The 23,725-nt window shown below is 38.6% G+C and overlaps 2 long non-coding RNA genes across 6 annotated transcripts in view; one reads left to right on the top strand and one right to left on the bottom strand.

Annotated features, from left to right (window-relative positions):
* Positions 1-5,356, bottom strand: part of LOC117673884 (uncharacterized) — a 45,386-nt gene extending 40,030 nt beyond the window's left edge. For all 3 annotated transcript variants that reach the window (XR_015731674.1, XR_015731676.1, XR_015731675.1), the window contains exon 1: positions 5,219-5,356. This is a non-coding gene — a long non-coding RNA (uncharacterized LOC117673884). The remainder of the gene's footprint in view (positions 1-5,218) is intronic.
* The window catches only part of LOC117673886 (uncharacterized), a 119,569-nt gene extending 108,531 nt beyond the window's left edge, over positions 1-11,038 (top strand). For all 3 annotated transcript variants that reach the window (XR_015731673.1, XR_009621615.2, XR_004593599.3), the window contains exons 3-4: positions 8,838-8,985; positions 10,397-11,038. This is a non-coding gene — a long non-coding RNA (uncharacterized LOC117673886). The remainder of the gene's footprint in view (positions 1-8,837; positions 8,986-10,396) is intronic.
* Positions 11,039-23,725: the final 12,687 nt, after the last annotated feature.

Here is a 23,725-nt window from a genome sequence, read left to right as displayed (position 1 = left end):
ATTGAATGGAAAATGGATAGAGTGCAATAACAAGCAGCTCATCTAACTTAACACAGTGAAGATAGGCAAATCTTAAACATATTTGAACTGGAATACTGTGTTGCTGCATAGTCTTAGAGGTGGTTTTTAAATAAACTGTCCTATGGAAACTCCTAGAAGAGCCAACATTATTTTAGCCTGCTTTATCAAGTAATGGGCAATCTCAATCATCAGACTCCTATGTAGGGACTAAGGACAAGAATATACTACCATTTCTCCTTAGCTGCATAAAAAACACATGTGGGAGATGCAGGCCAGCAAGCAGAGATTATTGAATGAAGTGTTGAAATATTACTGAGAAATATTTCTTTTTAAAAAAAAATGGAAATATTAATGGAAAAATGAAAAATTTTAGATCAAATAATAGATTCCATTTAGACAACTGCAGCCAGATTTTTTTCCCCTGCTGTTGGAAGAAATGTCCATCTGGGTTCAGTTCCAAGTGGGGGAAAAAGACACTGGAAACATGGAGATTGCTTGGAAAGATGGTTTTTAATGGTAGACAGGATCACATGCCTTGATGATGTTGGGTGAAGAAAAAAAAGAGGGGGGAGATGCTGAGCGCGCCTGAGTTTTATACCCTCTCTGGGCTTTTGAATTTAAGCTTGTATTCTGATTGGTTGCCAGACTCCTATGGGGCTGTGCAGAGGCAACTCTGTAGGCTGTCTGAGTCCCAGGCTTGGTTGAGCCTTGCTCGGTGATGTAATCTTCCCAGGTGCCATGTGGTGAGATGGGTAGAGAGCTAATCCTATCATGTATTGAATGCCATGTCTTAATCCCATCACCCTGAAGCTGAAGTGGGGGGTGGGAGGCAGGGAGCTGCAGGAAGCTGCTTTGTCTTTAAAAAAAATGTTTCTCCTTTTCTTATCCAGGGAAATATAATATTCTGCCTTTTTAATATTTCCTAAAATATTTCATTCTTCTAGGAGAGGGATGGGTGCTAACTTCCTTCAATGCAATCTATGGTTGATTAACATTATAAAGAAAGACTTCAACAGGGCAGAAATAGTTGCAAAATGAGAACTATGACACAGCATATATCTGTAAAAAAAACCATTTTCTTCCTCCATCTTTTTGTCCTTATTTGGAATTTGAGTTTCATTTATTTTAGAATAAAACATATTCTTTAGAAATATTTTTGTACTGGCTACAAATGATGGAACTGTTATTATACTTCCTCACCACCCAAAATGTCCAATGATCCTGTTGTTCAACAGTACAACAGGCCACCTTAGCAAAACTGAATTCCTATTCCTTACATTTATTGTTTTTTAAAGATAATGATTGGTATTGTAGTGCATGGGTCCCCAACCTCTGGGCCAGGGCTCACTAGTGGGCCGTGAACTTGTTTGAAACCAGGCCACGGAAATGGCAGGCGAGTGCATGCACATCAGTGGTGGGTTCAATCCGGTTCTATAGAATCAGTAGTAAAATAGGCAGGAGGCTCTGCCCACCCGCCATGACGTCATCATGGGTGATCTGCACATGCGCAGAAGCTTCCACTTGTGCTCTCATTGCAAACTGGTAGTAAAGGTAAGTGGAACCCACCCCTGATGCACATGTACATTCCCATGTGCATGAGCAGTGTGCGAGCACATGCACGTCTACTCCATTTGCATAAGGGGCAAGTGCGTGTGCACACCGCTTGCGCAAATGGAGCTGCGTGCGCTTGCAGGTGCTGGCCAACCACTCGCACGGAACCATCCCCTCTCCCCTCCCCTCCAATCCACAAAGCTAGAAAGGTTGGGGATTTCTGTTGTAGTGGGTATTGATTTTCAGTAGCGGATTTTCTGCTTCATCAGAAGCTGGATTACATGACCTAGGATTCTTTCCAACTCCATGGGTGCTAATGTGACAACAAAACCTTACAATGTGACCCAGATTGGCAAAGGTATTTTAAAGGCAGGGGTATAGGAATGCCAAAGGTCATCGTCAAGTGCAAATTAGATGTATGAAATGTAGCATCTGGTTAGAAATGGATATGTAATGTATTAATATTTTCTCTTTCTTTAGCAGATTATTTCCAACTCATATGATTGTACATACTGAGGGGTGGCTATAGACAAGAAACAGGCTTTGTAGCTCACTACGATAATTTATTATGTGTATAAGAAAATGTAGATTCAGTCCATGGCATTTAAAGAAATTGAAAAAGCTAGGATAGGAAAGAATCTCAGGCAATTATTAGTCCACCAGTTTCTCATGGTACTCTTTGGGGCTGGTTTGTTGAAATAACAAGATACGGAGGATCCCGGATCTGCGCACCTTCCGTCGTGCGCTCAAGATTTTCTTATTTCATCAAGCTGGCCTGGCCTAAATCTTTTCCCCTTTTAAACGTAAATTTTAATTTGTTTTTAAATTATTGGGTATTTTAAATTTGTCTCAGCCAAATTATTTAATTCGTTTTTATTCTATTTTAAATTTTTGTATTTATGTGTTTTATTCTGTGGCTGTTCACCGCCCTGAGTCCTTTGGGAGTAGGGCGGTATATAAATCCAATTTAAAAAAACAAAACAAAACTTAGAATTGTTGTGGTTTTACAATTATATTAAGCACATTTTCCTTTTTTATTTTCATTTTTATTTTCATTCTTATACAATTATTTTCATCATTATTACATAATTACATACAGCACAACTATTTATGAAAAAATACACACACACACATACACAAATCTCAAGTAGAAATCTTTAAAAGTTCTGCTATCTGAAAATATAAAGAAGATTCTTACGGAACAAATAAAATATTTTCCTTTAGGTCTGGAAATCTGGAGTTGTCACCCTGGTTTAATCTAATGCCAATGAGAAGGCATGGATGCAATCACAACATCCCTTTCATATATTTCCCAGCAAGTGATACTGATATGAAGGCACAACTGAGGGAGACATACAGTAAACACTATCATACCACTACTACTACTACTACTACTACTACTACTACTACTACCACTACTACTACTGACATGTCAGGAGCACTGAAACAATTATCTAGTAACATTATTATTGCTGAAAGACGCCCAGCTGGGGCTCCTTTCATGTCCCCATTAAGCTGCCCACCAAAGTTGTACCTATCTATCTACTCATGGTTCTCGCTTTCGAACTTCTGGGTCCAAAAGAGTTGGAGTGAGGGACAGGAGCTCACCCCATCCTATGGTGGCAACTGGGTCTTGAACATGAGCCTCCCAATCATCAGCCCAGTGTCCTAACCACGTGAGCCACTGCATTCTTCCCCTATCATGCTTAGTAATATTTATAATCTTATTAACATAGTTCCTCTCAATTTTGCATTGGACAGACTGCACCTAGAACATTATTCTATACACCAGATTGATAAACTGGAGTGTGTCCAAGAGACAGTCATCAAGGTGATAAAGATCTAGAAAAAACAGTGTTATGAGGAATGGTTGGAGATAATGGATATATTTAGCCTAGAGAAGAGAAAATGGCTGACATGTAGAAGAGGGAGCAGAGTTGAACAACTGAGGACAAAATGAGGCTTAAATTGCATAGATTTTGGCTGGACATCAGAGAAAAAACAACCTTAATGGTAGGAGTTGTTGAACAAAGGAAACAATTGCCTTACAAGATGGTAGCCTCTCCCTTGGTAAAGGTTGTTAATAGCAATTGGATGGTCATTTGTCAGAGATGCTGTAATAGTGGATTTCTACTCTGGGCAAGAGGTTGGATTAGATATCTCCAATATCTCTTTCAATCCTTACATCCCATGCTCATTTTAAAGGGTGGGAATCTAAAGTACTATAGACATACTGGCAAATAAGTAGATGATACTTAATCTAATTTTGTATAGGCAAACTTTGTTCATAGAGAAAAATAGACATTCATGAGGTTTAGAAGTGTTCTTTGGCATGTCAAACTTGAATAGTTCTTTAATGTTTTCATTCCACATTAGCTCTAATCTGGTTACTCCCCTTTTCTTTCTGATGATCTGCTAATCAGCTACCATCTTCTCCCTTTGCTTTCAGCTATGTGTGAAATGATCTTGATATCAAATATCCAAAAGTACCATTTCTGAAGGATCAAAACTTCCTTACTGTGCTAAACCCCAAGCTGTGACTTTCTTACTTTATCGTATTTAAGGACTATGTGAGTGAATGTGCGTGTGTCCTTGTCTTGTCACCAAGTGTAGCAACGCTGCCATAAATCTTCCTCTCTGCACCTAGGAGCAGATACAACATTGAATACTTAATTTGTATGGGTGGCTGATGCACTCATGTTAGACATTATATTTCTTGCTTTCCAACTATGCCATCTCCATTATCTCGATCTCATTATTTCATAGCAGAAATAATGGTGGCTGTGCAACACTTTGGATTTGAGGACTAAAAGATTCATTTGTGTGTCTGCTTGTGTGAGTGTGTATGTGAGATTGAATATAGCAATTTGTTAAATAAACTTGTGCCCTTTCCAAGGATCACAATTTTGTTTCATTCTCATGTTGTTATATTTGTCTTTTAAAATGAAGTAGTTAAAGCCGAGAGGAATCTATTTTGTGAAGCATTTAACAATTTAATAAAGGGATGAATAATACAGTTAAAAGTTTTGCATTAAAATAGGTTCTATGAGCCAAAGAGAACAGAATTATTAGCTTCATAATAGTCTCAGAATTCTAAAGTTGTATCATTTCAGACTGCAAGTGAGGATTGTATCTTTAAAAATTCACTTTAGCTAAAAAAAAAAAAATCCTCTCCAGGAAAAAAAGTAAAACTGGAGAAATAGGGCACCGCTTTCCCCTGATACTCTGGTTTTTATGTTAAGGAGTATTTTTATGAGGGAAAGATTCAAGGTTTTAAGGGCATTGTACAGTTCACTTTAAAAACACACAATTCTAACTACGCAAGTAATTTTATCTCCTGCATACAAACTATTGTTATTGCATATTGTACCAAATAAAAAGTTATGAAATAGGATCATTAATATTTTATAGATAAAGGACTGAGGTAAACAATGATTGATTTAGTCACAATAATCCAGGAAATTCCTGTCTGAGAATTTCAATATAATTTTCAAAGTCAGCTTCTTAAAGCTCTCAGCCAATGCAATCCTATAAATGCCTACATAGGAGCACATTCTGTCTAACTCAGCAGGAGTTATTTATTTCTGAATACATGTGGAGCATAGTATTAGGCCACAAAGCTATGATTCTTTTTTTTCTCACTTACCTTGAGAGATTCATTTATAATCACTGGGACTTACTTCCAAAAAATAAAATATTATTAATCAGTCCATTAAATTCATTATTGCACTGGAAGGAAAGATTTGGATCAGGCTTCAGACCAACCTGGAGCTACTCCACTTCAAATCGTACTGCTAGTTTCATATTAGAATTACTGTTATTTATAAAGACAAAGATAAACTGCAAAGTAAAGAAATAGGTTATTGGTCTCACTTTTGTCCCTGTTCATTTATTTGCTGAGCGAGGGGTTTTGGCAGAAATTATGTAATATGAATTAGCTATTAATTTCTTTTCCAACAAAAAAGTATTCTAAATGGTTATTGTGTCACTATTTTATTCAAAGGCATAAGATTGGTTGCTGCTGCCAGTCAAAGAGGCTTAATTCTTTCATCGCATTTTAATTCTCAGGAACAGTTTAGTTCATGACTGCTGCTTATCTATGAATAGAAATATAAAACCAGGGTTGTTAAAGCAGCCAGGTTCTTCTTGACATCAGCATATTGGCTGATACAGAGTACCTTTGAAGTCAAGTTGACCCAGAAGATTAAGCACAAAAAGAAGCATGCATTTCCATATTTGGTCAAATACATTGTCTTGTGGATCAATTCAAGGAAAGCTACACATTTACAGCTTCTCCAGCTGCTGAAATTTGTGTTGGTTGAGGTTTAGGCCCAATTAACTAAACGGACAAAACCTCTTTCAAGCAGGCCTAAAATTCCCTAGAAATTGGCCTTTTCTTATGCTGTATTATATTAGTGCTCAAACACAAGTTAAGAAAATAACCATATCTGAATCCAGGTAGTTACAAAAAAAAAAAAAAAGTACAGGGCTTAGTATTATATGTGACCCAACAGCAATATTTTGGAAATAGGTTCCACCTCTATTCATAAACATATAATTATTGCAGTATGGAAGTGGGATTCTTATAGTCCTCCATATATTTTAATTTAAAAACATATTTTAATTTTTTTGATAACATATTTAAATAATTACTTTTTATCTAAGACTATTGATAGTCTTTATCTATTTGCTGTTTTATTCTATTGTTGTACACCAGGGGTGTCAAACTCGATTTCATTGAGGCAGGGGTGAAATCTAAAATTTCTTACTACCGGTTCTGTGGGCGTGGCTTGGTGGTGGTGGGGGTAATGTGCCTGGGTGGGCGTGGCCAATTTTTTTTTTTACTTTTAAAACCATTTTTTCTAAATCTCTTCCGCTAAGAGGTTGTAAAAAAATGTTTTCAAAAGGCTCTGATGATCCCAGCTGAGTTCCCTGATGGCAGAGGCTTTTTAAAAACTCAGCTGGGATCGTCATAGCATTTAAAAGAAAAAAAAAACCCTTGTTTTCTTTTAAATGCTCTGATGATCCAAGCTGAGTTCCCTGATCGGCAGGGGCTGCCGATCAGGGAATTTAGCTTGGATTGTCATAGCATTTAAAAGAAAAAAAGGGTTTTTTTTCTTTTAAATGCCTTTGACGAGCCGCACGATGATCAAAGGCTTTTTTTTTTAACTTTTAAAAGCATTTTTTTGGCCGTAGTTGTAGAAAAAATGCTTTTAAAAGTAAAAAAAAAGCCTCTGATGATAGTGCGGCTCAGCTGGGCATGGGGGGGGATTTTTGTTACCTGTTCTCCGAACCACCCGCCTCCATCGCTACCGGATCGGGCGATTCGGTCTGAACCGGGAGCATTTCACCCCTGCATTGATGGCCGCATCAGGGTTGTGTTTGACCTTGGGGTGTGTGGCTAGGGGGCGTGGCCAGCTCGACGTCATTCATTGTGGCTCTGTTTTTGGCCATGATGGCCTCCTGCAGCCCTCTGCCAGCAAAAATGGAGCTCCAATTTTGGTACAGGAGGCCGTCGTGGATAAAAACAGAGCCCGGGCAGGCTGTGCTTGGCTTCCCTGAGCTCCGTTTTTGCTGGCAGAGGCACTGCAGGCTGGTCCTTCGCTGTTTCCAGGGTGGGCACACGGCTGGATCTGGCCCACAGGCCTTGAGTTTGACACCCCTGTTGTACATCATCACCCAGAGTTGCTTTGTACGAGATGGGTGGCTATATAAATCTGAATATTAAATAAATAGAATGTTGCAATGATGGCATTTCCAAGGATACCAAGAGAAACATTTAAAATACCACAATGACAGCTTGTTCAGTACCCTGTAGATATTGACTACATGTCCTTTCAAAACATCTGAAGATCATAATTATAATATAATTGAGTTAAAACAGCAGATTGAGTATATTATTCATGAGTTTAGGTGTGATGGAAATACTTCAAAAGTTAAAAGCAGGTTAAAGTTTAAAAAATATAATTTCTACACATCTTACATCCGTGCATGTAAACCTTAATTTTTGCAAAACTCTCTATGATAACCTTCAAGGGTTTATATTCAACAGCATCCACAGGATTCACCACTTTCTTCACAATGCCAAAAGCAGCATTATGATTTCACACTGAAAACCCCACCTGCTAGGGCAGCGATGGCAAACCTTTTGAGCTTGGCATGTCAAAAAATTTGGAAAATTGACTCTGCTGGTGGGGTCACTTCTCCCTCCCTCCCCCAACAAAAGAAAAACAATTCTCTACCTTCCCCCATCTAGGCCTTGCCAGCTGGGGAATTCTGGGAGTTGAAGTCCACAGGTCTTAAAGTGGCCAAGGTAGGACACCCCTGATCTAGAGACAGACAGCTATTTCCATGTCCATCTGGTTTTTCCTTATTTCATCTGTCACCTGAGATCAGGCAGGTGCCAATGGAAGAAAAAGCTCTCTCTCTCTCTTTTTATGACAAAGACTTCCAAATTGATCTTAATCCAGGTCATTTTATTGGCAGTATTATGGGAAAGGGTTGCCCTTCCTTTTTTTCTGGGATATTTTTCCACCTGCCCTAAACTGTGGGATTTCATGGTGGAACAGTATTCCAACCTGGCACTGTCCTGCTCTAAGAACCCTACTTAATTTGGGGGATCAGATAAACCGAAGAGCTGCTCCTTTTCATCAAAGGCGCTACAAAGATTCTTGTGGCAGCTGCTCCCTTCTTCATTTTGTTCAGGTGAGAACCTTTTAAAAAACCCTTTCAGCTTTCGAGGTTTAATTGTTTTAAACTGCTGCTTTTCACTGCTGTTTTATGGCCTGTTTTTATGTTACTAGTCTGTTTTTATGGTAGCTGATCTTGTTCATTGCCCCAGGAACTAATTACTTGAATGGCTGTATTTAAATATTCCACATTAAGGCATCTCTTCTTAAGAAAGGAAATGCAGCCTTGGAGAGGGAAGCTTAAGTTCAGCTCTATAATTGTGGTTTATTTCTCTCTTCCCCCAGCTCTAATCTTTTCAGTTCTTTGGGATGGCTAAATATATTTTTTATAGTGCAACTTTCGCTCCTTTGCAAATGCTATAGAATAGAAGGATAAGGAATTGTTTTCCTGCTTTGAAAATACTTCAGATTTTCAGAAAGCAAAAAGCTCAGATAGGGGAACCAAAACCAACTGCAGCATAGCAGTATTAAACACTGATCTGTCCTCAAAAAGAGAATGCTTTGACCTTTAGCTGGCAGTCATTGACACCGTTATTCATATGTGAAGCTGATGTTTTGTTTTGTTTTCCTAAACAGATAAGAAAGTGATGACTCTTTTGCCATGAGATGAGGAACTCAAAGTGCTGTTGAGTTTACAAGGCTCCAGGGCTATTCTCTAACCCTAATTACCTCAACTGGATCATGCTGTGAAAAGAGAGTATCAAAATCACGCTTTTGGAAAATGGTAGGCTTTGAAAAATATTGAGCAATCAACTATAAAAGCCTGATTTCCCAAGTGGGTGTTATAATAAATTTAAAAGCTAACTCATTAATTGGTCTCAGATTGACATGGGAAACTGATTTCCGCAAAGCCATAAATGAAACAGAATAAAACCAAACTTGGTTAGAAACCAAGTTTTTCCTTCCTCAGCTAAAATTAAGAACAGTTTGTCCCTTGATCTCTCCAAGTTAGTACATATGAAGACAAAGACAACCAACCCCTTAGGTTGGAATCGGTTAAGGTGAATTTATTTCAACTTATGGCTGATTTGTCTCCAAATTTCTTCCTTTTTCTTCCAGAAAAACAAGTTTGAGCTCACCATTACAATGGTTAACATGTTCTTTCAGAGTCACATTGGGATGTAATATCTAACCATTAACGGTAGTTGTTTTCATGCTAACTGCTGTTGGAATGTCTCTAGACATAGATTGTAAAAAAAATAAAATTACAACCTTTGGTATTTGGTATTGACACATGTGGATATAATGCCATGGCAGAAAATTTTTTAGTACTCAATCATGATAAAAACTAAAATACCTTTTTTAAAGTCAGGACACATGGTTTTATGTTGGGAAATTTTAAAAAACTCAATTGACCTCTCTCTTATTAATAGTATGGTAAGAGAGCCAATGTTTTAGTGGTGTCTTTTCTGTGATATTTTTATATTTCAGGTTTGGATTTAGTATGTAAAATGTTAAAGTTTAATTTAAAAATGTATATTTAAAAAGAAAAGACCAAGCAAGGACAATCCTTTCTAATTTGAAGCAGAATATTCCAAAGGGAGGGAGGGAGGGAGGGAGGGAGGAAGGAAGGAAGGAAGGAAGGAAGGAAGGAAGGAAGGGAGGGAGGGAGGGAGGGAGGGAGGGAGGGAGGAAATAATATTAGTCCAAATATTATATACATTGTTAATTTGTTTGATAATCTAAATTTACTGATTACCAGAGTAAAATATTTTTTGGTTAGACATCTTATTAACATCTTATTCATTAAGTTTACTTTTAAGGTAATTGTACAATTGACTATTAATCCATTCATTTGCTACTGTCTATATTGATTGATTGACAAGGGTTCTGTAGTGCAGTGGTGTCAATACTACCCAACTCACACTGCTGGTAATCTTGACATGTCAGAAATAATCTGCTTGATATTGGCCCATAGCTATCAATCTAATTCAGTGTTTAGTTTGAAAAGGTTGTTTGGTTAATAAAAAAAATAAGGGTGGTGATGGTGGCCAGATTTCCCTGTAAAGAGATATTTTATTTAATTTCTTCAAGTAAGTGTGTGTCTTTATCTTCAGTTCTTCCCTTTATTCTTTAAGTGGGAAAGTGGCCAGGGTTAGAAACTCTCATGTCACTTTTGATTTCCTTCCTTCTAGACAGTTAACTTTCCAGGTTTTCTCCAGAGGAATGCTCTACAAAGAGACTCAAGATCAAGACTACATAAATTGCTTCCACATACAATTTTTCAGACTTCCTGGCTCCATGTCTTCAGAGAGAGGGGAAGCAGGCTAGCTACTTGTTTAAGAATAGAGGGAAGGACGAATCTCCCAAACTGGATTGTTGCTGTTGTTATTTTACTGTATGTCTATGGAGCTTCTCAGTCATTGAGGTCATGATTGTCCCAAAGGTGCTTTTTTCTTTTTAATTTTTCTTTTCCATTTTTCCAATTTACATAACAATAAGCGTTTTTTAACAGTACTGTGTCGTGTGTCTTACAGTTATCTACATTTATTTCTATACATTTTTGTTTCTCTATTCTAACCACTTATACCACTTATCCCAAACCTCGTAAAATTCTGTTTCTTCCTTGCCTTTTATTTCTAACGTGAGCTTATACATCTCGGCACATTCTAATCTCTTATGAATAATCCTCTCATTGGCTGGTATATTTTCAAGTTTCCAACACTGGGCATAAATAATTCGTGCTGCTGTTACTATATGTAAAATGATATGTTGGAGTTGCTTTTTTATCTTTTGATTAATTATTCCTAATAAAAATAATTCAGGTTTAAGTTCAATTTGTTCTCCTGTTATCTCCTGTAACCATCTCCTTATCTGTTCCCAATATTTCTTTGCTTTGGGGCATTGCCACCACTCAAAGGTGCTTTTTTTCAAGAGGCAACTGGACTTTCTGGTTTTTCTTTGAAGACGTTTCACTTCTCATCCAAGACGCTTCTTTTACTGTATGCTTGCTCAAACCACTTCTTCAGGGTTCTCACAAAACTTTGCAAGCACAATCCCTTTTATATGAAACTCATCACTGCTATTTTTTTTTTAAAAAAAGTCTGAACTCATGTTTATTTGGAAATTTGGACAATAATATCCTTCTACCTGAATGTTGTACATAAGAAGATTTCTTTGTCTGATTCTAAAGAAGGAAACACACACTGTTCTTCCAAAATCACATTCTGTCATTTGCAAATAGGACATAAAATTACCCAGAACAAAGTTTTCTAACAATAAATGCTTTGTCAAAATGAAAAGGATGCTGAAACATCAATATACATTGAATTTAACTTATATTTTGGCAACTTGGGAGCTTGTCACACAGAATCAATAGACTTTTTTGTCTCCTGTGTTGCATTGATACTCTGCAAAATTGGCTGAAGACCCATTCCCTGTGCGTTTCATTGGAATGACTGAACTATTTGCCTGTACCTGCCAAAGTAGGAAAATTCCAGAGAAGACTCAAGAGCTGTTCTGCTCCTGGAGCCAAAGGTAAATAAAGCCAAAGGAAATTATGATAATTGATCAGATTACAAGTTCAAAAGGTATGCTGAAAATGAGACCTAATGAATGATTTAAGAGTGAGTATTAAGCAAAAATATCATAAAATATTCTGCTTACACACTGCCAAAATTCTTAACCACATGTGGGAAGATTATTAAATGTCATGTTTAATCTATATATTTTTTGTGATTGCTATATTTGTCTGGTGGTGTCTTGCCCTTATTTTACTATTTAATTCAGCTACATTTTGCACCACAATGCTTCCCCCCCGCCCCAATAAATATGATGAATGCTGTATTTATGAAGATGATCCCTTTACATAAAACTGGGTGACCAAGGCCTCTTCTTCTTTCTGCATTCTCCTCTCTATCATTTTCCAGATGTGCTTCTGTGCTGCTGATAAGAAAAGAGGGGCAGAAATAATAAATAAAATAGGCGTTGAACATGATGAACACATCTCTTTCTTTTAAATCTCCCTTCTAAACAATTTAGAATTCTATTTATGAAATTTGCATCTGCAAAAGTATAACATTGGAAAAGTAGAAGTTCTACCTACCTACCTACCTACCTACCTACCTACCTACCTATAGTCTTCAATGACTATATTGGAAAAATTGATATAGAGAATATTGCATGGAAAAATTGCAATCTCTCTCTCTCTCTCTCTCTCTCTCACACACACACACACACACACACACATACACACACACAACCCCACAAACAAAAGTTTTCAACATTCCAGGGTGTGAACTACACATTCAAAAAAACCATTGCATTGTCCTTCTTTACCTGCTTTCATATAAGCTTGGAAGACATTTATTTAAGAACTGCCAGGTTGTAGTCCTTGATTGATATTCTTTGGGCTTGGATGTTTGGTAACCAGTTGGGGATAATCACTACTTGGATGAAAGTCTAAATCTTCAGGGCTAAAAGCTGGGGGGGGGAATCCCCAAAGAAGGCGAAGACAAAATACACCAATTATTACAAAAAATTCTGCATTGATTTGTCCATGAAATCACCAGGAGTTGCACATACTCGTGTGTGTGTGTGTGTGTGTGTGTGTGTGTGTGTATTTACCAAGTAGTGATTTCATTGTGTATTCTGTTGATTTTAAAACTCTGATCATTTTGTTTGTTTGTTTGTTTTTAAGTAAGATTTTTTTAATGATTTGGAATTATATTGATTTCATGTAGCTTTGTGTATTTTTGAAATGAGTGATGGTCATGCTTTTTCCATCTTGATTTCTTAATCTCTTGCCCTGCTTATTTACATAGAACACTTTTGTTGCCAATCTGATAGTTTTCATATGACACCTCTTCGTCATGAAGGAGATGACACATTGTCTTTTGCAGATTTTAATATATTAGGAGAGAGCCAGTTTATATAGCGGCTCAGTCATCAGGCTGGAAACCAGGAGACTCTTAAACTGTAGTGCCACCTAAACCACAAAGCCAGCTGGGTGACCTTGGTCTAATCACTTTCTTCAGTCCTAGGAAGGAGGCAGTGACAAACACTTCTGAAAAACACTCAGGAAAACACTTTTCTAAGAAAACAGCAATGATTTGTCCAGGCAGTCTCTGAGAGTCAACACCAGTGGTGAAATCCAGTTGGATCTATCCAGCTCGCGTGATCCAGTAGTGCTGGCGGTGGGAGGCTCTGCCCACCCGGACATCATTACGTCCTGTTTTTGACCCTCTGCACACGCGCAGAAGGCTCTGTGCATGTGTGGAGGAGGCATGCGCATGCAAGCGTAGCAAGCACACAAGAGCGCGCTCACATTTGCAATCCGGTAGCAAAGGTAAGCACATTTTGCCCCTGGTCAACACGATTGAACAGAAGGGGAAAAAAACAAATATTAGGAGATGGCAAGCATATAACCATTTTTGTGTGTTGCCACAAGCAGTTTTGTCTCCTTGAAACCTGGTTGGTGCATTGCAACCAAATAATTGGCAGAAGCATTTTGCATTTTTACATGTGCATGGAAGCCATTTGGTGTGTAGGTTCAAGAAACATGAAATAGAACAAGAGAAACATTGTATAGCACCTTTTCAGACTCATATACAAAATAAATCTTGTTTTCTATTCTTAACTTTCGCAAGAAGCTTAAGGATTAAAATTCTGGGAAGCTGCTTTGTTTCTTGGAAAAAGAAACCGAAAGAATTTATATTATACTCAAAACTTTCCAGGATGGGTGGTGGAATAGTGCTGCTCTGACACTATCTAAAATCCAAATATTTTTCCATGCTTTTCACAGCAGTGAATTTTTCCACCTTTCAACATCTATCTTCCCAAATTCAGCAAATATATAGTGTGCTATTTGGAGATGCATTCTAGAGAAGATAATATGAATTACATTTTTTCTTTTAAAAAAATAATCATTTTCATTAAATTAAAAGCTAAAAGGATTTCCTTATTCAGAGATTATGAGCACTGTTTTTAAGAGGAGGGTGTCTCAAGACCATTCTTTGGCTTGTGAGCTGATTTCTTGCAGGCTAATGATTAAGGACATGCTCAAGAGAAGAGGATTTACACTGTCTTGGTTAGGAAGTTCATAACAGTTACTATGAGATTATGTACTTGGGACTTGCAACAAGACAATACAATGTGAAATGACCCAGTTAAAGGTATCAGCTAATCAGCCAGCCATGTCTTCCTCAGGATCTTCAGTATATTGGTTTTCACCTTCCTAGTTTTCATCTTATCAACCACCTTCCCACTTCCCTTGAGAAGACTCACTCCTCCTTGGACTACCTAGAGAAAGGTGAGGGGCTGGACAGTCTCCTGAAGATATTTCATTTTTTCCTACAAATGTTGTTGTACTCCTCTCCTCCCTCCTACTATATTCTCTTTTTTGTGTGGATGGAGTATAAATGACATGTAAATGGGGTCATTTATCTCCCAAAGATTCAAACTTGCAGAAGTTTGAATTTCTGCAATAAACTTGTAGGGATTCTTTTTTTGTTGATAGCATGGATGGGCAAGCTTTGGGTGGTGTATTGTCCCACTCACTCGCATGCACACATCACAATAGTTTTACTAGGTTGATTAATATTCCCCAGCAATTCCCTTCACCAATAACTCAGAGCGGTCCCAATTAAGTCCAGCGAAAAGCAGACCAACATTAGTCCACAGAGCAATGGCCAATGAGTCCACAAGGCATATGAAAGTTTTCCAAACAAGACAAATCCACTGGGCAAAATTAAATCCACAATACAAGAGGGTTCACAAGGCATGATCCAAGTCAGGGCACAGTATCAATCCCAAGCAAGGCAGGAATCACAACAACCAGGAAACACATAGCTAGGAAATGAACACATTGTTCCCAGCATCACCTCCATCTATCTGCTATGCTAACTAGCCGGCTACTTAAGAGGGATGAGGCTGCCTCCTCATGAGTAATCTGGCTGACCTTCACTATTCCTGCCTTTTCTCTGCCCTACGTGTTCTCGGATCAGGTGCAGAAGGCAGTTCTTCATCCTCATCTCTGACTGGCTGCAGCTGCATACTTTCCCCACCCGAAGCCTCAGGGCTGTCCTACTGCAGCTGTGCTTCAGCCAATCCTTCTCAAACAACTGCTTGGAACCATTGACCAAATCCCCTCCAGACATGCCCAGAACTGGTTTATCCTCCTTTGAACTGATATCTGAAGATGTATCTGGGGCCATGTCAAGGGGGGAGAGGAGTCATCACAGATGGCCAAAAATAACAATTCGCATTTTTTAGAAGGACAACAGTGGGCAGGGCAATAGCACAGCATGGGCTCAAGATGTCTTGTACATAAGGATTTTTGCAGATGTGGGAATTTGAGGGACATACATACACACACATCCTCAACATTTTACTGAGACAATAGGATTCCATTATTGTTTTAGAAGTTCCATTAATAATATAGGGTTCAAACTCAGACAGAAGCCAATATGCACAGGGCATTGCATTACAACTCTTCTTCAGGTTATTTCCACCCTTTGTCAGTCTCCAGATTCTCAGAAAAACTTAAGAGACAATCCAACAATATTTTTACCTATATTATAGTTGAAATACCAACAATAAGAGGTGGAAATCATGGGCCTCCCTGCTTCTTAGGTAGTCATGGTTTCTGCTACAACAAAAATCCTCTCATCCAGGAAGGATGGCAAACAGAAGGACAAGAAAGAAAATAAAAGAAAACTCAGTAGCTTTGAATGGCTCTTTCCAGTTTGAAGAAAAGGTGGGAATTGATAAAATTCTTGTGATTGTAATTTTATTTGAGCAATGGAGGAGAAGTTGCAATGTCATCAAGCCAGTATTTTTTGATCTTTTGGCATTGGAAGGAAGTTGAAAGGACAAACAAAGTAAGAATTGTACCCAATGTAGAAGTGGAGGAGGAGGAGGCAGCTTCATAGCTTTTCATCAGAAAATAAATCAACTTTTGATGATTTATGAGCTGAGGTGGCGCAGTGGTTAGAGTGCAGTACTGCAGCTACTTCAGCTGACTGCTAGTACAGCAGATCAGCGGATCAAATCTCACCGGCTCAAGGTTGACTCAGCCTTCCATCCTTCCGAGATGGGTAAAATGAGGACCCAGATTGTTAGGGAGCAATATGCTATTTAGTATATTGTCTTTGGTGTAAGCCGCCCAGAGTCCTCAGAGAGTGGGCGGCATAGAAATATGACTAATAAATGAATAAATAAATAAATAAACTTAATTCTCCAGTACTGATGATGTTATGGGAACACAACACTCAAAGCTGCTTTCAGAGTAGCATAGCATCCTTAGATGAAAGCACTCTCCGTGTAGATATTCTCCTAAAACGTGTGAATGCAGGTATAGTTAAGATATCAACAATATGACTTCAAAGGGATGGGGCTCATCTTCACTTCTTGGGTGGTTGAAGTTAAAATATTTTTTGCAATGCTTACACAGAGCTTATTTTTGGTTTGTTTACATACTCTAATCCATTCTGCCACCCCTTAGTTCAGGGTTAGAACTTTGGATTCCTTATATTGAATTCCATTCAGATTTGTCCAAGCCACTAATTATATTGTTCCAAAGTTATGTTTTTCTTTTTATTCACTCATTCAAAATATATGTTTTTCCTCATTTATAATTTATTTCGGTTGGAATTACTCCATACTAGCTTAAAACACTTATCCGAAAATAATTCCAATAATAATAATAAAAAAACCCTGAACAGAACTCTCAAGAAGATTTTAACACATCTCCAGAAGATGCGTAGGCTTGATCTTGGCAAACCAACAAGGAAAGAATGTTCCAAAGTTCTGATTTATTTAATCTGAACTAGCTCCATTTTTTAGCCACCTTTTATTGCCAAAGTGTTCCCGAGATGGCTTCCAAACCTAACAAAAATGACGCAATAAAAATTTCCATAGTTATTCCACTGAAAACTAACATAACAATAATTAAGGAAAGGATGTAAATAAGAGACATCTGAGTTATACAGTCTCTCTCTCCCTCCCTCCCCCCCCCCCTGTAAAATAGAAATAACACTCAGGCTTAGCTCACAATGTTGTTGGATACAGTTCCAAGCAATTCCAAACATAATATGTTTGGTAATGAGAGAATAGATTTATTAAGGAAAGAATCTTAGATCCAGGTGCTTTATGATGGCATCCCAGATATACATAACCATTTTGCTTAAAAAGCAGAATAAAAGCAATTTATCCACATTTTAGGTGAGATTACAGTAGGAATATCTACCTTTTAAATTGCATGACAGATGGCATATCACTATTTTAAATAAATGAGACTTGTTCATTCCTTCCGCCAGGAAAATTTTAGAACCTAGTTAAATAGAACGTTTACTGAGGAACTTGAGAAGGATGATTAGCAACACTAAAATTCTAATTTACAAGATCTTTTGTAGGGAAGGAAGGAAGCCTTATCAAAATGTGCACAATAAATATAGACTAATCTGTTTGCAGCATTATCGGCTTGGTGCAGAGATAGGCAAGCATCAGGTAAACATTGTCCTCTTTTAAAACCGCCCACAGTTCCAGCTCAGAGTCAGCTGGCCACAGAGAAAGGTTTTGGTGGGGGAAGGTGAAGTCGGGCTATTTTTAAACTCAAGGACAGGGCACACTGGCATGTGTTGGATTTACCCTGCTGGGTTTTTTTTTTGTTTGTTTGTTTGTTTTTTTCAGTTAAACTTAGTGAGCTTAGCTTCTTGTGCCAACTGTCTATTGCAGAACACAAATACTTGGATTTCATCTGCTGTGCTGCCTGACATGTCTCATTGCTTGTGTGAGTGAGGCTGTTGTCTGCCAAGAAAGGCTTGGACATCGCGCTCCTGAAACACTATGCCTCTCTTTATTTAGCTCCATGTGAAAACGTTCAAATGGTTTGATAGTCACATGATGGAAGCTTTATGAAGTGTATGCAGGGACGTATTGAATTGGTGTTGCAGAGGGCATTGTTCAGGCAACCCATGTTTCTGTCCCCTCGTCTGGGCAAGAACTAACTTTGATTGGCAACTTGAATAGGAAAGGAATATTCCTGCCTTGCAATATTCAAGCCGCCATCACCCTTGTTAAAATGTTGTGTTAAAATCAGGGTACAGACAGAGCACAAGAGGGAAAGAATCATTTTCTACAGTGCATTTCAGTTGCATTGCAGTTCTCGAAAAATAGAAATACTGAGGAAATGCATATTTAATTTGAGAATGTGAATTTGCAAAGCTGGGGTCAAGGTATGAACATAATAAAATTCTCTTACAAGCTTGGAGTACTGAGTAGTAAATGTGAATGGCATTTCTACTTCCTGGAATACTTTTTATCCTCTCAACAAATACACAGTTTCCTCCAGTGTATATTAGTTTCCAAAGTTCAGCTGAGGAACAGAATGCCTCAAAGAAAACTCTAAGCAAGTAAACTATGTGTGAGTGAACAACTTAAAATTGCTTCTTTGTACCTTCTTTTGGCTCATACTGATTCCCCACCCATCTGTTTGAATATGATTGGTGGATGTCTGAGTCTAAATAAACACTCCTGTACACATTTAAATGGAAGTAAGTTTTGAAGTTCCATTTCTGAGTGAGGTTGGATTAATGCTTTTATAAAAATTGTCTCCAGCACCTAATTCCTGTTGCTGAATGTTAAAAACTGTTAAAAACAGTAACAGTGTTGGAAGGGACCTTGGAGGTCATCTAGTCCAACCCCCTACTCACGCAGGAGACCTATACTAAGGATTCGAACCGCCAAACTGCCGTCCTTTCTGATTGACAAGCTCAGAGTACTAGCCACTGAGCCACCTAGTCAGGCTATAGTTTTCCCCCACAATCATTTTACTAACCCACCCATAATTTAATAGCTAAGAGCAGAATAATTAACAATGACCTAATCTTCAAGGGATGCGGTGGCTCAGTGGCTAAGATACTGAGCTTATCAATCGAAAGGTTGGCAGTTCAGCGGTTCGAATCCCTAGTGCCGTGTAACGGGGTGAGCTCCTGTTACTTGTCCCAGCTTCTGCCAATTTAGCAGTTCGAAAGCACGTAAAAAATGCAAGTAGAAAAAATAGGGACCACCTTTGGTGGGAAGGTAACTGTGTTCCGTGCGCCTTTGGCATTTAGTCATGCCGGCCACATGACCATGGAGATGTCTTCGGACAGAGCTGGCTCTTCAGCTTTGAAACAGAGATGAGCACTGCCCCCTAGAGTCGGGAATGACTAGCATGTATGTGCGAGGGGAATCTTTACCTTTACCGCAACCCTGTGATGTGCTTGGGCTAAGAGATAGTGACTTGTCCAGTCACCCAGCTGGCTTTAATGGATAAAATGGGAATAGAATTTACCATCTCCTGGTTCCTACGTTAGCACTTTAACCACTGGACCAAACTGGCTATCTAGATATTATTTTGTATCTATGTACTTATTTCAGCATGATAGCATGAATTTAATTAGAGACTGAAAAAAGTTAGAAAGTAAATTAGGGTTGTTTTTTTTTATTATTCCCAGGAAGCATGATGGAAAATTTAAATACTAGAATAGGATAGGCTAGGATAGGATAGGATAGAATAGAATAGAATAGAATAGAATAGAATAGAATAGAATAGAATAGAATAGAATAGAATAGAATAGAATAGATTCAGAGTTGGAAGGACCTTGGAGGTCTTCTAGTCGAACCCCATGCTCAGGCAGGAAACCCAAAGCCATTTCAGACAATTGGCTGTCCAATCTCTTCTCAAAAACCTCCAGTGTTGGAGCATTCACAACTTCTGGAGGCAAGTTGTTTCACTGATTAATTGTTTACTTGCTGGGCAATAAAAACAAGTCAAAGTTCCTCAGCAAATCTCCTTGTCCTCAAAATGTACCCTTAGTTACTTGCAATGTTTAGACACAAGTGTTTACGGAAAGCAAAAGAAGACTTAAGCATGCTTTTAGTAATCCAATTGCCCCCAATTAATATAATGTTTCCACTTAACTTGCAGCTGATCTCTTTGTTTGGCACATCCAGTTCTGGCTCATACAAGGTGGAGGAAAAGGAGATGGAAGGGTCAACAGGGAGTCGTGGGGCTTGCAAAAGATGCTTTGTAATTAATCCTGTCTGAATCGTGGAATTTTTCAGGAGTTCAAACAATGATGTCTTCTACTTGTAATGCTCAATAATGTTTCCTATGGCAATTTGTCAATGCATTTTTGTTGGATAAGACCAAGATGCTGCTTAGATTGGTCTATAATTCTCAGTTTAAAACCTGAGATTGATATCTGAATGATAGTATTTCGAATTCTGTAGCTGTTTTGCTATCGGTGTGGGATGGGTGTACTCTTGCCTTCTTTGGAGATCTTTTCCCCCTAGATTTCCCATTGCAGCCTGGGATTTTGGGGGGTGATCTCCCATCCAAATATTAATACGTTCTGACTCTGCTTAGCTTTTTCAAGACAGAGATTGCCTAGTTACCATCAATTGCTGTAACTGAGTGGGGAGGCAAGATTTTTGGACTGATAAGCAGACTGGGAGTTTTGAATGCCAGGCATTGGTGTTCACACAAAATGGGGAGATGCTTATTTACAAAATGACTGCCACCTTGGCATGGTCAGGTTGGAGACCTCCTTTTGCTAAGAAATTAAACTGGGGAGGAACTGTGGTGGCTGAGTGGTTAGAATGGAGTATTGCAAGCTAATTCAGCTCACTGCCAGGAGTTCAATCATGACCGGCTGAAGGTTGACTCAGTCTTCCATCCTTCCGAGGTTGGTAAAATGAGGACCCAGATTGTTGGGGGCAATAGGCTGACTCTGTAAACCTCTTAGAGAGAGCTGTAAAGCGCTGTGAAGTGGTATATAAGTCTAAATGCTATTGCTCTCCAGCTCCCTTTCTAGGGCATGCACACACTTACCTCTCCGTTGAACCACAGAGCTAGAAATAGAAATTTAGGCCAGCTTCAGTAGAGAAACCCAAATCAAAGCATCCCTGGTTGTTCATCCTGCACATGATAACATTTAGCAAAATGGGTCCCTGCTTCTGTGGGTGAGTGGTTTCTATGTCAAGTTGCCATTATATTACCCACACATGCAGCCTTTTTTTCCCCGGAGTATAATGGAGCCATTGGGAGGAAATATGGTTATACTCTACAATCGAGAGTGAAAGGCTATCTACCAGCTAAGCAGTATTGCCCATAACAAACCACAGTGATACATATGTAGGATGACATATGTAGACACCATCATATAAATGTTGTGGTTACATACATGTATCACAATGTCTAAGCTAGTGCATAAGCCATTGCATTTGTGTGATGGCATCAACTTTTGCCCACCTACTGTATGAATACTCACACAATTGAGTGGCTTTTAAATGAAACTAAGGGGAGAAAGACAAAGAAGGATGGCTGTATGTTAAAGAGATTAACTGGGGGATTAGATAGTAAATTAAATTCTGCTTGCTGTACTAAAGAGCCAAATAACTGGGAGATTTCAGAAAACCCAGCAAGATAAAGCAAGAAAGATCATTAGAAAAATTAGAATTCTCCTGAAGGCAGTAACATTTAAGTGACCAAGCTGTTTTAAAACTTCAGGTAACTATTTAAATGATGATTGCAGCAGCACCTCTTTCCAAAGGGTCAGCTGGATGCTGTACCCCGCTGATGGGCAATGGTAATGTGGGTATTCTGCTCTTGCAGGTTAGCAGGGCTCAGAAGTTCTGATCTGTACTTCTGACAATACTATTGTAGGAGAAGAAGTGGCAGAAGCTGGGAGCAAAGGAGTGAAAAAAGGAATAAGCCTGGAATCCTTAAGTAGCCACAAGTGAACTAACCTCCCTTGAATTCCCTTGACCCTTATCTAACTACAAGCAGGTAGTTCAAGCAGATGTGAACAACACCTGTTCAAGTAAGTGTGAACAATTAGTTGAGTAGATTCCTGTGCATCAGCATGATTGGGATAAATCAGTTTAATTGGACCTTCACGTGTGTCCTGATCATTTGCATCTGACAGCTATTTATGTCCACCAGAGGTGGGTTTCAGCAGGTTCTGACCAATTCTGGAGAACCGGTAGTGGAAATTTTGAGTAGTTCAGAGAACCGGTAGTAAAAACTCTGACTAGCCCCGCCCCCATCTATTCTCTGTCTCCCAAGTCCTAGCTGATTGGGAGGAAATGGGGATTTTGCAGTAACCTTCCCCTGGATTGGGGAGGGAATGGAGATTTTACAGTATCCTTTCCCTGCCATGCCCACCAAGCCACGCCCACCAAGCCAACACACCCACAGAACTGGTAGTAAAAAAATTTGAAACCCACCACTGATGTCCACCCCTCCTTGACTGACAGTTTTTGTCATGCTGGGATGGGGAAACAAGTGCTGCCTGAAGCCAACTAGGCCAAAGTGCCTTCGTATCTGTCACTGGCCTTGACTGCAAGTGACTCAACCCCATTATCTCAAAAGTAGATCTTGTTCACCCCAATGTTGGAAGGTGAAAAAAAAGGACACTATCCCCACCCAGCCAGGTCACACATTCCCCAACTACCTTTGATCCACCAGAAACTTCAAAATAAAGATACAAAAAAAGCCACTTAAAGTTTTTCCACCCATATTGACACTTGGGCAATTAATTAATTAATTAAGTACTTCTCTCCAAGAAACAAAATCTGCTCAAGATAATCTTTTATCGCAAACTGCACCCCAATGCCAGAGCCCTCATAAAATGCAACACCAAGGAAGAAATTTACACATCTAAGATCAACACATCCCACAGGCCAAAAACCAACCTTCCTCTCTGGACTTTTTACACATCCCTAGGGCAGGAACACCTCAATTTAAACATATAACATGCTTCATGATCAAAGTCCATTGTTACTATAAATATTACTACTACTCTTAGCATTCTGACTTTGTAGCCTACTTTTCAATTCAATAATTTATTTTATATAGCTACCAATTTCATTGAGATTACCTAGGTGGTGTACAAAAATTAAAACCAGAACTCCCTTAACACAAATAATAAAATCAAGTCTTTCTATAAAATCAGGACTTTTTTTGTGTGTGTAGTATATAATGGGGTATGCCAAGGCTCTGTCTTAGGCCTAGTTACTCTTCAATATCTTCATCAAAGATTTAGTTGAGGAGACAGAAGGGGAACTCATTAAATTTGCAGATGACACCAAACTGGCAGGAATAGCCAATACTCCAGAATTTAGGCTCAAGAAACAGAAGTATCTTGACAAACTTGAACAGTGGGTCCTATCTAACAACGTGAAATTCAATGGTGAGAAAAGTAAAGTTCTATATTTAGGCAAGAAAAAACAAATGCACAGGTACACAATAGGTGGTATCTAGCTCAATAATAGAAACTGTGAGAGGAATCTTGGAGTCATAGTGGACAACAGTTAAATATGAGCTAGCAATGTGCTGCAGCTACCAAAAAAACCAACACAGTCCTAGGCTGCATTAATAGAGGTAAAGAATCAAGACCATGTGAAGTGTTAATACCACTTTATAATGGCTTGGTAAAACCACTCTTGGAATATTGCATCTGGTTTTGGTTGCCATT

This window comes from Pantherophis guttatus, chromosome 2 (assembly GCF_059756535.1).
Source record: "Pantherophis guttatus breed Tessera chromosome 2, ASM5975653v1, whole genome shotgun sequence".
Lineage (NCBI taxonomy): Eukaryota > Metazoa > Chordata > Lepidosauria > Squamata > Colubridae > Pantherophis > Pantherophis guttatus.
Note: the sequence above shows the minus strand (reverse complement) of the source record. Positions and strands in the feature narration are given on the sequence as shown.